Source organism: Diabrotica virgifera, chromosome 1 (genome assembly GCF_917563875.1).
Source record: "Diabrotica virgifera virgifera chromosome 1, PGI_DIABVI_V3a".
Taxonomy (NCBI): Eukaryota; Metazoa; Arthropoda; class Insecta; order Coleoptera; family Chrysomelidae; genus Diabrotica; species Diabrotica virgifera.
The window spans coordinates 289,072,145-289,086,912 of NC_065443.1; the positions used below are offsets into that span (position 1 = coordinate 289,072,145).

At 31.9% G+C, this 14,768-nt stretch overlaps 1 protein-coding gene across 1 annotated transcript in view; it reads left to right on the forward strand.

The window, feature by feature from the left end:
- The first annotated feature begins 3,018 nt into the window (after positions 1-3,018).
- Positions 3,019-14,768, forward strand: part of LOC114332203 (eye-specific diacylglycerol kinase) — a 1,074,450-nt gene continuing 1,062,700 nt past the window's right edge. The window contains exon 1 of the mRNA XM_050642118.1: positions 3,019-3,136. The gene's annotated coding sequence lies outside the window, so the exon portion shown is untranslated. The remainder of the gene's footprint in view (positions 3,137-14,768) is intronic.

The window sequence follows — 14,768 nt, forward strand, 5'->3', positions numbered from 1 at the left end:
ACATGGGAATTCGGTTATGTAAAGGATTAATTTAATTTGTAATCTGGATATTGATTACACTATGTTTCTCATGTTTCTTATCTTTTTCAATATTTTCGTTCATAGTATACCATGGGAAATGTGTATTATACACATTCCTTTATTGATTGTGTTTTTTATAAGTATGTACTACCTGTATTTATTTTTAATAAATTTCACATGTCCAAATTCCTATTAATTTTACATTGCTAAATTTTCTGGTTCTCTGTACATATAATAAACATGTTTTTAAATTTTTATTTTGAATTTTTAAAATTTTTTCACTTTCCGTTGGTTCGGATTTGCCGAAAGTTCGGATTTGCGGGGTTCGGATTTGCGGGGTTCTACTGTACTTACTTCACTGTGAGCCAATCTTGCGCCTCATAGCGCGCCATTAAAATATAGACATCTTAGCCAAAAATAAACTTACAAACATTTTCGTAAGCTCAAATTGTTCCATTTGAGTTGTTTTATCATTATTGTTAATTAAAGTATAAATGTTTATAGCTCAAGTTTGCTTGAAACCTTTATAAACAAATTATTGTACAATTTTTTTGAGAAAATTATAACTTCAAACGGGTATAACCTTAAAACAAATAAAGATCAGATAATTTAACAAACTTTGTTTGGAAGCTTCTTAATTAAGCTTTAAAAGGACACCTTATAGGGCTCATTTGCATGCGCAGAAGCCGAGTTACGATCGATAAAGCTTCGAAAAATACTTATTTTGCAATTTGAAATTTGCATTGTGCACTAATTTTACAATATCCTGAGTTCTCATTGTCGGATTTAGGTTTAATAAACGGTTCTTTCTTCGTTTTTTATTATGGAACAAATTTTATTTGAAACATTTTTTTCTATTTCTTTTAGTTTATGAGCCAGAGCATTATAAACAATTTATAAACAATTAAATTGTTTATAACAAATTTTTGACCACTCGGATCGAAATCCCCCCTCGAAATTTGTAATCAGCAGCCAAAAATCCATAAGAAACCGTTGAGTTTGTCCACCAGAATTGAAAATGACACGGTGACCTCTATTTGGCGCCTAGACTATTTCCCCCGTACTATTTTCATTTATATATCTTTCATACACGTGCCATCTCGTCATTTACCATAAATACTTAAAAGTCTTACAACTCTTAATAGTGTCTTCTAAACTTACGTTTAAATCAGCAACCAATCTGTAATCAATTATGTACCTTCGACTAGATTAAATTGGTTTAGATTAGGCTAAACTAGTTTATCCTGATATAAAAACATACACTTCAGGATAAACTAGTTTGGCCTGAAGTGTGCGTCTTTATATCAGGATAAACTAGTTTGGCCTGAAGTGTGTGTATTTATATCAGGATAAACTAGTTTGGCCCACGCGCGATAGGACAAACTAGTTTAGCCTAGGCCATACTAGTTTGTCCTGAAATCGGGTTTGGCCGGTACAATATATATTTATCAAAGGTTAAATTTGATCGTCGCTGCATACAAAATCATGTGTATTTAAAATAACAAAAATTAAACAATTAAGTATGGTGGAAGTTCCAAATGGACGGAACCCGTTAGCGGTAGATCCTGCAATCCGTCTAGGAGAAAGAGATTCTGAACCCAAACCCTGGTTCTCTAGGTTGAGGGTTAAGGCATTGGGCTAACTGCCCAGTATTTGTAAAAAAATCACACGGCTCGGAATAGGACGACACAACAACGACGACGTTAATAATTATACCTACCTAGTAAAAAATAATATAAATTCGAAAATAAATTCGAATTCGAATTGTGGTGCTATCGACGAATCCTAAAGATATCGTGGGTTTCGCACACTTCCAATGAAGATGTTCTTCAAATGATGAATTCGGAACGTCTGCTCATAAGTATCATAAAGAGGAGAAAAACAGAATACTTCGGCCATATAATTAGAGGACCTAAATACCATCTGCTTCGCCTTATAATACAAGGAAAAGTGGAGGGAAAGAGATGGATTGGTCGAAAGAAACTTTCATGGCTGCGTAATATTAGACAATGGTGTGGCTGCACAGTAGAAGAATTATTTCGCGCAGCAACCGATAGAGAGAGATTTCAGGAAATTGTAAACATGATGACGGCCAACGTCTGAATACAGACACGGCACCTAAAGAAGAAGAAGTAAAAAATAAATGGAAAAGTATGTAGAATATTACACTTTTTTTATAATAATTACCTAAAACCATATACACGATATTAATTAGAGAAAATGTAAAATAAAATTCCCACACACACGTATCGCTTACACACATCAAAAAAGATTAGTCAGATCCGAGAATTTAAAAGTTGTATTATTTTGAGCAACTTTGCCTTTGACTTGAGCTAATATCAACTGTATGGGATTAAGCTTACCGTGATGGGGTGAAAAGCGAAGTATTTCGATGCCTTGTTTTCTAGTTATCTCTTCAATAACATATTTTTTTATAATTTTGTTTATGGATGTTGACAATATTTAATATTTCTGCTTTTATCATTGTACCGTCAAACTTTAGTTCTTTATCTTACTCTCTAATCTGGAGTGATAATTTGCATTGTTTATCACAATAAATGAAGGTTTAAGTATGAATACAATCATTTGTTTGTAACACATCTCCGTTCATCTCTTTGTAATAATCATAGGTTTTCCTCTCTATCTCTTTATTCGCTTACAATTGACTGGCCACAACTATTCTAATGATCAAATCAATCTCAGCAAATTAATGTAATTCCTTGATGTATATGTATGGCCTGTTGCTTTATCTCATTGTCCATTATTCTAACAATAGCATGTAAAAGAGGTTTTAGGGTATGCAGGTGATGTACACAATTGTTTATCTAAATAGACCACAAAATATAAGTTTAAGCTAAAATATTTTCATTGTAGACATTGTAGAGCAAGCAAAGGTATTCAAATAATAATATGCATATCAAATTAGTTTCCTTTCTGAGAAGTTACTCTATGTTACTTTTGAAATATACATAGTATAGCTTGATTGTCACACTGAAGAACAAAATTTAAATATTATCATTGGGGTAAACATGTTAACGTCTATTCTGTTTTAGATAAAGTTCATTAGCACTTTTGTTAGACGTATCAAAAGATGTAGGACTACAACTACCTTTAGGTAAGTTATTTTTAACTATTATTATTTCTTTGTAATAAATATATATTTTTATGTATTTATTTAAAAGGCATTGGTTGACTTTACCATTAGATATAATGATGTTCCTTGGTAAATTGTCGCCTTAATACTATAACTTGATAACTCGAAAGTAGTAGTTTTGAGATAAACGGGTTTAAAGATTTTAAAGATATTTGTGCTGCTACCACGATGTTGGTAAATATGGAATTCACTCTGCAGCTCTAAAATACTGTTCCTTAACTTTTTGGCTACTGATCTGTTTAGGAATACGGTGCAAATTTGTCTTCCAATATGGAAAATAACATGAAAAATTAAAGTTATCAACTTTTAGCACTACCATAATGTTAACATTTGGTAATGTCGCATGTCGTGCCAAGTTGCATCTAAGTGAACTTTTTAACAAAACTAATATTTTAAGCATTATTTTGGTGAAAATTAGCCCTCTGCTATGGGGGTTGCCAGATCTGCTAACAATTCTCGAATTTTTGCATTGACATGAACCGAATTAATAGTTATAGTACTAAGGCGACGAAATAATAATCTGTATAAATAATTCTTATGCAAATATTATAATAATTATATCTTATATGCAAGTTACTGCTACAGTGTTGAAACTTATAACTTGACAGCAACGTCAACAGTTAGTTGGATAATTAATCTATTGAAACAGACTGTATGACTTGTACACACTTCTAAAAAGGTCAAACCGGCAAACAGGTGTATGTTCTCAAAGAAATTGAAAGTGTGTAAAAATTTTTTAATAATCAGCTAAGTACTTTCAACACATAACGTGCCATCATCAGAGCTTCCTAAAAGGACATTTAAGATAAGAGATTTTTTATAAACAAAAGATTGAAAAAACTTACGTCCTCTTATAAATCCTTCATAGAAGAGTAATTGTTAAAATTCACATCATAAATCATGATAAATCATGCCCAGTATCCATGATTTATCATGTGAATTTTAACAATTACTCTTCTATGAAGGATTTATAAGAGGACATAAGTTTTTTCAATCTTTTGTTTATAAAAAATCTCTTATCTTAAATGTCCTTTTAGGAAGCTCTGATGATGGCACGTTATGTGTTGGAAGTACTTAGCTGATTATTAAAAATTTTTTACACACTTTCAATTTCTTTGAGAACATACACCTGTTTGCCGGTTTAAATTAATCTATTGACATAAATCAATGTATTAGAACAGCTAAAATTACATTTATTAGAATGAGTACCACTTAGAGTGGACATTGGCTCAGACCAAAATCCTCTATAGATATGAAATCAACGTTTTGTAGAAAAATTGCAAGAAGAATGAACTTAAAACTGATATGGAAAAAGCTTCGAACACACACAAACAAACTGAGGGGAAAATTATCGAAGACAATTAGTAAAAATATAAAAAAAAATGTGAAAAATTTGGTTTTAAAAACGGAAATTTTTAAATACTTATTTAAATTTTTTGTTAATGTTCCGTGTGTATTTAAGAGGGTGGATAAGTAAATTAATATTACTGAAGTTATCACCTAGGTACCTTTTTCTGCAAAAATCTGAATGCCACCTTTCGCATCCAAATATAGACTTTTTTTACAGTTGCGCCCTCCTGTTTTAATACTCTAAGTTTTACATTTAGAGTAGGCATACACAGCCCTTATTGCCTTGGGGAAATCGCGTCCTTCTTTTTAAATCGTTTTCTCTGTAAGTCCCATAAGTTCCTATTTAACACTTTGGGAATTGCCGAGTGCAAAATGCATATAAATTTTTATACGACCAACGTAAATTCCGAATTTTTGTAATTCATTTTTATTTTTTTATTATTGTGTATTTTACCAGGTCGTCGAGAGAAATAACATTTATTTTTTTGAAAAAATACATGTTTAAATGTATCATTCTGTAACAACAGACGTTTATTGTTTTGTTAAATGAAGTTTAATATGTCCAGTTAAACCAGTTTAATTAAAGTGCCTTCCTCTTTCAAAGAATTGGCACGGTTGGCGATCATTATTATTATTTGAACTCTGTTCACTGCTACTTAAACAAGCTGGTTAGAAGAGCCAATTTTTACGCTGAGATTGCACATCTATAATATTCGTCGCCTTCTATTACTAGTCCAAGAGGCAGCGCTGAAAAATCTCTTTAAATTTACCAAAGCTAGATTTGTGTAGAGCAGGGGTTACTGAGAGGGTATCAAAGTTGCTTTCCTACGAAGGCAATTAAATCCATTTACTAAGGCTGAAAATCAGTACACACATTCTAAATTAAATATAAATAAAAGTTATTATAGTAGGTCAGCTGTATGACGGGACAGAGCCGGTCGGTCGGCCCCAGTGAATATACAGGGTTATTCACTATATTTTGACCCCCTTGTAACTGCTTTATTTACAGAATTAGAAAAAAATATAAAATACAAAAGTTATTCGATTTTTAAATTATGATTTTTTGACATATATATCGTACTAGTGACGTCATCTATTTGGACGTGATAACGTAATCGACTATTTTTTTAAATGGGAATAGTGATCGAGTGCTAGCTCATTTGAAAGGTTATTTAATTCCCTATTCAGTAATATAAACATTAACATGAATAATTATACAGGGTGTCCAAAATTTTTTTTTAAATAATTGTTTAATTAATAATTCAAAAATTTTTTTGGACACCCTGTATAAATAATGATCTTAATGTTTATAGTACTGTATAGAGAATTGAATAACCTTCATTTCAAATGAGCTAGCACACGACCCTGTTCTCATTTAAAAAATATAGTCGATTACGTCATCCCGCCCAGATGGAGGAAGTCAGTAGTACGATTTAAAAAAATCATAATTAAAAAATCGAATAACTTTTGTATTTTACATTTTTTCTAATTCTGTAAATAAAGCAGTTTACAAAGGGGGCAAAATATAGTGAATAACCCTGTATTCACATTCATTGGGGCCGACCGACCGGCTCTGTCCCGTCATACAACTGACCGACTATAATAACTTTTATTTATATTTAATTTAGAATGTGTGTCCTGATTTTCAGCCTTAGTAAATGGATTTAATTACCTTCGTAGGAAAGCAATTTTGATACCCTCTCAGTAACCCCTGTTCTACGTTTCGCTTGACCGACCGCAGTATGTTTCTCTACACACTCACAGTAATCAACTGTGAAAAATCTAGCTTTAGTAAATTCAAGTTTAGACACAGCGATAAATCAATCAATTTATCGATATCAATCGAGTTGTTGCAATTTATCGTTGTGTGTAAACGGTGCATCGCAGCGATTTATCAAAGCTGGATTGAAGTTTGTATCGAATTGCATCAATTTATTGTACTTTAGTAAAATCTTTCCTTGCATGATAATCTGCAGAAGCTGGTATTTTGTTAGGATTTTGTCCTCTCACCACGTTTTCAAGGTATCGTAGTTTTGGTATCTTTATTTCAGTATTTCATTCTGTTTCTTTTGACAGCCTTCGCAAAACTTCGTCATTCTTGACTGTATCTTCTTCTTTAGGTGCCGTGTCTGTATTCAGATGTTGGTCGTCATCATGTTTACAGTTTCCTGAAACGTTTTTCTATGGACTGCTGTGAGAAATAATTCTTTTGCTGTGAAACCACACCATTGTCTAATATTACACAGCCATGAAAATTTCTTTCGACCAATCCATATTTTTCCCTCCACTTTTCCTTGTATTCTAAGGCAAAGTGGATGGTATTCTGTTCCTTTAGTCATATGGCCGATGGCCTAAATATTTTGTTTTTCTCCTACTGATGATGTTTATGGGCAGTGCAAACGTGTTGAATTTGTCATTTTAAGAATATCTTCATTGGCGGTATGCAAAACCCATATTTTTTGGATTATTTAATGGTACCACAATTCGAATGCTTCTAATTTGTTAAGTAGTGTGGTTTTTAATGTCCATGTCTCACAATCATATAATAGGATAGACCACACATAACATATCAAGACTCTCTTGCGAATATGCATACGACTTATTTTGTTACATGTAACTAGTCCCTGGCTATATGGCTATACGGGCTATTCTCTCGCTGTCCATTCTCGTCACATGCTGATTCCACTCTCGTTGTCTCTGTCTTCCCCACCGTACTATATCTTGTATGTTACAGAGATCTCTTATTCTGTCGTTCAGTATTCTGTCTCTCAGTGTTTTCCCAGTTATTGACCTCAGCGTTCTCATTTCTGATGTTCTCAGTATCCTCTTGGTTTCTGCTGTGTCACATCTTGTTTCTATCGCGTACGTCATGATCGGTCTTACACATGATTTGTATATGCGTACTTTCCCTTCCAGCCTCATATCTTTGTTTCTCCAGATGACATCCCTCAGACATCCTGACACGTAATTGGCTTTATTTGCTTGCTTTAGGACGATCTCTTTAACATCTCCATGACTACATATTTCGATTCCCAGATATTGGAATCTCGAGACTTGTTCAATTAGTTCGTTGTTAATTACTAATTTGCATCTTATGGGTTCCCTTGACACTACCAGAGATTTTGTCTTAGCTGTTGATATTTTCATGTTGTAGTTCTTCGCCACTGTATTGAAAGTTTGTGCCATTCGCTGTAGGTTATCCTCGTTATCATAGATTAAGATTGCGTCGTCAGCATAACAGAGGATTTTTATTTGTTTTTCCGCCATCTTATATCCTTTTCCAGTACCTTTAATGTTTTCTATGATTTTGTCCATAACTAAATTAAAACGCAATGGGCTCAAGCTATCCCCTTGTCTGATTCCCGAGTTGATTTCTACTTCCGATGTTAGTTCATTCTCGACTTTTATTCTGGTTTTGTTCTTCGTATTAATGTCTTTAATTATCCTTATCATCTTGTTGGGCTGATTTTTCTCCTTTAACAATCTTAGCACATCTTCCTATCTTACCCAATCGAAGGCCTTAGTCAGATCTATAAAGTACATAAATGCAGGTTTATTATATTCCAGTGCTTTCTCAGCAATTTGCCTGGCTATGAATATGGCTTCTATTGTGGACCTATTTTTTCGAAAACCTTGTTGTTTCTCACTAATTGTGTATTCTTCATTTATTTTATTGACAAGTATTTTTGTTACGAGTTTAAGAGTTGTGCTCAGCCAGGTGATGGTACGGTATAAGATTAAACATTAATCTTCAAGATTCTGAAGAGTGATCGCGTCTAACCTTAATTTATACCGTTGTTTTTTAATTGTTAAATATGCGTGTTTATCCGATTTTTTTGCCGGTGCGGCGAGCTCAATTTCAAAAATCTCTTATTTGCCTCCAAAAATTTTTTCTAGATTCTTTGGTTAATTGTAAATAAAATAAGTTTCTTGACATTTTTCTTAAAAGTTAATAGTTTTAAAGTTATAAGCTATTTAAAATCCGAAAAATGCCAGAACAACGCATTTTTGGATTTTAAATCCCTTATAACTATAAAACTGTTAACTTTTGAGAAAAATGTCAAGAAACTTATTTTATTTAGAATGTCCCAAAGAATCTACGAAAAATAGTTTTCGGAGGAAAATTGGAGATTTTTGAAATAGAGCACGCCCCACCGGCAAAAGATCGGATGGACATGCATATTTAACAATTAAAAAACAACGGTTTAAATTCAGGTAAGACGTAATAACTCTTCAGAATCTTGAAGCTGAATGTTTAAGCTTCAATTTAAGTATCTGGTAATCTCAAAAATACTAATTTAAATACATATGAGTTTTTAGGCCTCGAAAATGCGTATTTTCGCATTTTTCAGACTTTAAATCGCCTATAACTCGAAAACTATCAATTTTTGAGAAAAATCACAAGATACCTTTATTGTTTAGAACGACCCAAAAAACTTAAAAATATATGTTCCCAATAAAAAACGTGATATTTTGTATTTGTTTAAAAAAATTGTTTAAACAATTTCTGCCCAAAATTCCGCCCGGCACCCTTCAGATTTGTTTAAAGGGGATATTTTTGAATAGGAATCCACAAAGAAACCGAATCAGATATTTTTCCAGACGGGAGCGGTCACACCACATGGACTAATAAGATATTCTCAGAATCCTGCTCAGAATCGTTCTGTAAAGCCACATTTCGAAAATTTCCACTTTTCTTATTATCGCTTTAGTCCTAAATTAATGGCTTAAATTACGCGCAATTTTAATTCTGGTTTTCGTTCCATTTTGTATTAAACTTACGTGGATAGAAATCGGCCCACTTAAAAATTTGGTCATTTTGATGTTTCCTAAACCTGTTGCCCGATTTAAGTGATTTTTTAAACATGTTATAGCCTGATTCTATGACAATACTACTGTAATAATATTGTTGCTAAACAGGTAAATTTTCATTGTATACCGGGTGTACCCATCAAACTGTGTTTTTTTTCTCAAAGTTCGCATAACCCTATGGAATATTCTAGCATTTATAAAATACTGAAATTTAAACCCAACTATAGCCTCAGGACTTCTTAACATTCTGTTTTTTGATTCATTCGCTTATGTTGGATAATAAAAAAGTTAGGTACTTTAACAACTAGGCATGGTGTTTCTAAATAAGTGCGACAAACTTTAAGGGGTAATTCTGCATGAAAAAATAATGACAGTTGGCTTTATAAACTGACGATTTATTTTATTGCTTTAAAACCAGTTGAGTTATGCCAATGAAATTTGGTGGGTTTTAAGACGTAGTTATTGCACATTCTGACATACAATTAAGAATTTAATATTCACCATTAGCGCGCATACGTGTAATATGACCGATCATGTTACCCGTATGCACGCTAATGGTAAATATGAAATTCTTAATTTTATGTCAAAAAATCCGCAATAACTACCAAATTTCATTTGCATATCTCAACTGGTTTTAAAACAATAAATAAATCGTCAGTTTGTATGAAAAAATTCAACATCCCGTATCTCGGAAACGAAACATTTGCGGACATACTTTTATAAAACCAACTGTCATTATTTTTTCATGCAGAATTACCCCTTAAAGTTTGTCGCACTTATTTAGAAACACCGTGTATTGATGAATAACATGTCTAGTTGTTAAAGTACCTAACTTTTTTATTATCCAACATGAACGAATGAATAAAAAAACGAAATATTAAGAAAACCTGAGGCTATAGTTATGTTTTAATTTCAGTATTTTATAAATGCTAGAATATTCCACAGGGTGATGCGAACTTTGAGAAAAAACACAGTTTGATTGGTACACCCGGTATACAATGAAAATTTACCTGTTTAGCAACAATATTAGTACAGTAGTATTGCTAAAGAATCAGGCTATAACATGTTCAAAAAGTCACTTAAATTGGCCAACAGGTTTGGGAAATATGAGATATCAAATATGACCAAATTTTTAAGTGGGCCGATTTCTATGCACGTAAGTTTATATTCATTTATTTATTGTTTTTATTTTTTTATTTTTTATTTTATTAAATTTATTTTATAATATTAATTTTATTAACAAATTCGAAATCGAAATCTGAAAATTATTTAAATCTAAAAACTTTATTCGTCGTCTCTTGTTCTTATAATTTGTAAAAGGCAGAGATTAAGGATGTACCAGAAAGAAGTTCAAACAAGAATAGTTTTCAGATTTAAATAATTATTTACTATTTTAATTTTTATTTTAATAGTGAATTTTTTATTTGAGACTTTTTGCTTTTCTATAAAAGACGTCGCTGCAGCATCCCAAAAGTGGATATTAAAACTATTTTTAAAAATTTCACATAAATCGAGAGTTTGATTTCATTTTGCTTCAGAAGTGCGCACGCAGCTCTACTGAGGAAGTCTGTAACACAGAAACAGCTGTCTAGAGATTGTGCATCGTCTCTTAATCGAAAGGAAACATAAATTGTCTTTTTAATTTCTATCTTTACTCAGATTTGAGTACTAGGATCTTTCTTTCGGTCTTTTTCCTAGACGGATGAAAGCAAAATGTGACTGCATATTGTAGAGTCCTTTTCACTTTCTTTATTCGTCCTCTCTTGTTCTTATAAAACGCAGAGATTAAGGATGTACCAGAAAGAAGTTCCAACAAGAAAAGTTTTCAGATTTAAATAATTATTTACTATTTTAATTTTTATTAGTGAATTTTTTATCTGAGACTTCTCGTTTTTCCAAATTTTTTTTATACTTTCTATATTAGGGCAGTCAATGAGGTTATTTGGCTTCGAATTCCACCCTACTACATCGATTTACTTGATATTTTCACAATAAATAGAGAATAGCTCAAGAAACAAAGTCTACCCATGTCGATGTGCGCCTTTATCTTAGGGGTGGTTCCCACCCCTTCTCGGGGGTGTAAAATGTTTTGGTTAAAATAACTACGGAAGTAGCTAGAGAACCTAATTCTAAGCAAAAACTGTTCTTTTGAAAATTCAATAATTTTTGAGTTATTCGTGGTTGAAAATTGGCCGTTTTCATTGAAAAATGAAATGGCCTTTTCTGGCAGTTTTTTGCGAATACCTTAAAATCTATGCATCTAACGAAAAAAACTTTACAAAACATTTTTGTAGCTTATAAAAAAACAAAGAGATTCGTTCCTTCATATATCTTCTAGTTATATTACAAAAAGAGATATGGTAAGTGAGAAGAGTTTGTTTTTTTGGTGCATGCTGAAATTGGTGTATTCAACTTGAAATAAAAGAGAAACGGTCGATTTTAGTTGTATAATTCTACCAATACCTTTTGTAGTGATTGAAAATACATTTATAATGAGCCACATTAAATGTCGATTACATTCAAAGTAAGCAAGATATGCTGCAAAGAAAATTGATAACTAATGGAATTTATAAAAAAAGACAGTTACATTACATCACATTAGAGTACATTTAACCCCTCATCCATCAGAATTTAAATGCATCGTTTTCCTTCTACAATACTTTTTATTATAGTGTTATTTCTATGTTCAAAAAGTTGGACGGGTTTAAAATGGATAGTTTTTGAAAAAAATAAGATCAAATTATAGAGCGCATTTTTAAATTTTCTTAAGAATCTTAATTTTTCTCCATATAACTCGAAAATGATAAAAGATACGAAAAAAAGGTACCACACAAAAATGTAGGATTTTGTTGAGTAAAAATTTTGTTTTATGTGTCATTAATGTATCTCTTGTCATTTTCAAGTTACATGTAGAAAAAGATTTTTAAGGAAATCTAAAAATGCGCTCTATAAATTGATCTAATTTTTTTTTCAACAACCATTCATTTTAAACCCGTCCAACTTTTTGAACCCGTCCATAATACTATAATAAAAGGTATTGTAGAAGTAAAATGATGCATTAAAATTCTGGTGGATAAGAGGTTAAATATATTTCTCATTTTTTCTTAAAATACATTAATCATCAATTTTTTGCAGCATATCTCGCTTAGTTTGAATGCAATATACCTTCAATATTGCTCATTTTAAAGGTCTTTTTAACACTACAAAAGGTGTTGGTAACATTATACACCTAAAATCGACCGTTTGTCTGTTATTTCAAGTTGAATACAACGATTTGAGCATGCACCAAAAAAACAAACTATTTTCACCTACCACATCTCTTTTTATATTATAACTAGAAGATTTATAAAGGAACTAGCCTCTTTGGTTTTTTATGAGCTACAAAAATGTTTTATGTAGTTTTTTTTTAGTTAGATGCATAGTTTTTAAGATATTTGCAAAAAACCGTTCGAAAAGGCCATGAAAATGGCCAATTTTCAACCACGAATAACTCAAAAAATATTGAGTTTTCAAAAAAAAAATTATAGAACAATTTTTTCTTAAAATTAAGTTCTCTAACCACTTCCGTGGTTATTTTAACCAAGAAATTTTCTACCCCGAGAAGGGGTGGGAACCACCCCCAAGATAAAAGCACACATCGGCATAGGGTAGACTTTAAATTAGGAGATAAGTAGAGGCTATTCCCAAAATTTCATTAAAATCCATGCAGTAGGATAGAATTCGGAGGTAATATCCTATTTTTGCTCCCATTGACTGGCGTATATACAATTACTAAATAAACGTCTAAAAAGTTTTTAAAAAACCCCATCTTTTTAATACAGGGGTAAATTTGCCCCAAAATAGACGTTGTTTCGAACCTTTTATAAAATTGCGTATGAAGACCATAAACTATAAAAAAATAAAGGTTTTAGTAGTGTTAGTTTCATGAATTGAATCCCGTTAGAATTTAAAAAAAATGTTACAGAAAGCTAGAAAAGTGTCTCCCAAATTAAAATGCAACTTTTAAAAGAACTTTTAGCCCTCTGCAGTGGTGAAAAACAACTAGAAGTACAAAAAATAATTTTATAGGTACCTCGAAACCTTCTCAATATTGTATAAAAAAATATAACCATAAATATAATAGTTTTTTCTTGTAAAATATTTAAAAATATTTTTTTTTTCAATTAAGAAGGTAAAAGTCCCCTTAATAATAAATTTCGTCAAAATTTAATAATATTCAGTAGTTTTCCACGTTTTATCTATTCAGCAATATACTTTAGCGACCCATCAAAAAATGTTTACTATCGCAAACATCCGTCTTCGGCTTTTTGGAAGATAAAACGATAAAATAAATATAATCTCCCAATTCGCTTTGGTGGCCATCATCTTTGCCAGATTAAAAATATTATACGACAAAAGAAAGCCCACTGGAAACGAAAACTGCTTTCTAAATTCCCGCAGTTCATTGAGAGGCAGAAAAGAGAAAAATAATTTACTAAAAGCCTTCTTATATTTTTCTAGTCAAGCCTTCCATTAGCTAATCATATAACCGGGCCGTTGAAACACTTTATTATAGTTCTTCGATTGGGTTTAAGGACTTTGATGGTAAAGGTACATTAGAGCAAGGCTCTTATGCAGCCGTCTCAGTTTTTACCTAAGAGTGTGCAAACCAAGAGATTCGATTAAAAAGGGGCAACGACTTTTCTGGAGCTATCTTGAATGCTTGTAATACCCTTTACGTATTCTTTTTTGTCGTGTTACATTATGAACATATCTACAGGGTGCTTCTGAGGAGACCTGAAAGAGTAGGAACATTTGAAGACTTTTGTATCAGAAGAAATGAATAACTGCGAGGCATTCATCAATGCTACATCCTTTTTTTCCTGTATAACGAAAATATACTGCACCGCAAAATAACGCATAAAGAAGCCCTGCACTCCTGCACTTTTGTTATGTCAAAGTGGATTCAGTTAAATTGTCGGAAACTTTGCATAGTGGTAGGTTTGGTCATGCTGATCAAAAGTTCGGACATCTTGGGTATTAGCGCACCCTAATATGTATGTGTAGATATTGGCATTGGATCCGACCTTCACATGTAACACCGTTGCCGTATCCTCTATTTTTTCATACTATCACGTTACAATTTTTTGTGATATTATATTTGTGTGTGAAATGTATCATTTTTGTGTATTTTAGGTATGTTCTAATATGTTATGTATATATAGGTTTTCGCGGTCAGACAGACGGACAGACAACCTAGGTCTAACTTCTCACCTTTAGTACTATCCTTGGATTATAAGCTTTAATTTGACACCTCATTTGTCATAATACCTAGTATAATGACGGAGAAGTAAACGTTATTATTCTATTATTCTTGTAGGTACATTTAACATTGATTGAAATTATGAAAGAAATATATAGAAAATAGCATGGCAACACTGTGACGCACAAA